The following is a 272-nucleotide window of genomic DNA, read 5'->3' as shown; positions in this document are numbered from 1 at the left end:
CAGAAGGAATGGTACCAGCTCCTCCTTGTACCTCTGGTAGAATTCAGCTGTGAATCAATCTGGTCCTGGACTTGTTTTGGTGGGTAGGCTATTAATTGTTGCCTCAATTTCAGAGCTTGCTAGTGGTCTATTCAGGGATTCAACTTCTTCCTGGTTTAGTCTTGGGAGAGTGTAAGTGTCCAGGAAATTATCCATTTTTTCTAGATTTTCTAGTTGATTTGCGTAGAGGTGTTGATAGTATTCTCTGATGGTAGTTTGTATTTCTGTGGGGT

This window comes from Colobus angolensis, unplaced genomic scaffold, assembly GCF_000951035.1.
Source record: "Colobus angolensis palliatus isolate OR3802 unplaced genomic scaffold, Cang.pa_1.0 Scaffold523, whole genome shotgun sequence".
Classification (NCBI taxonomy): Eukaryota; Metazoa; Chordata; class Mammalia; order Primates; family Cercopithecidae; genus Colobus; species Colobus angolensis.
This window is presented reverse-complemented; position numbering follows the sequence as displayed.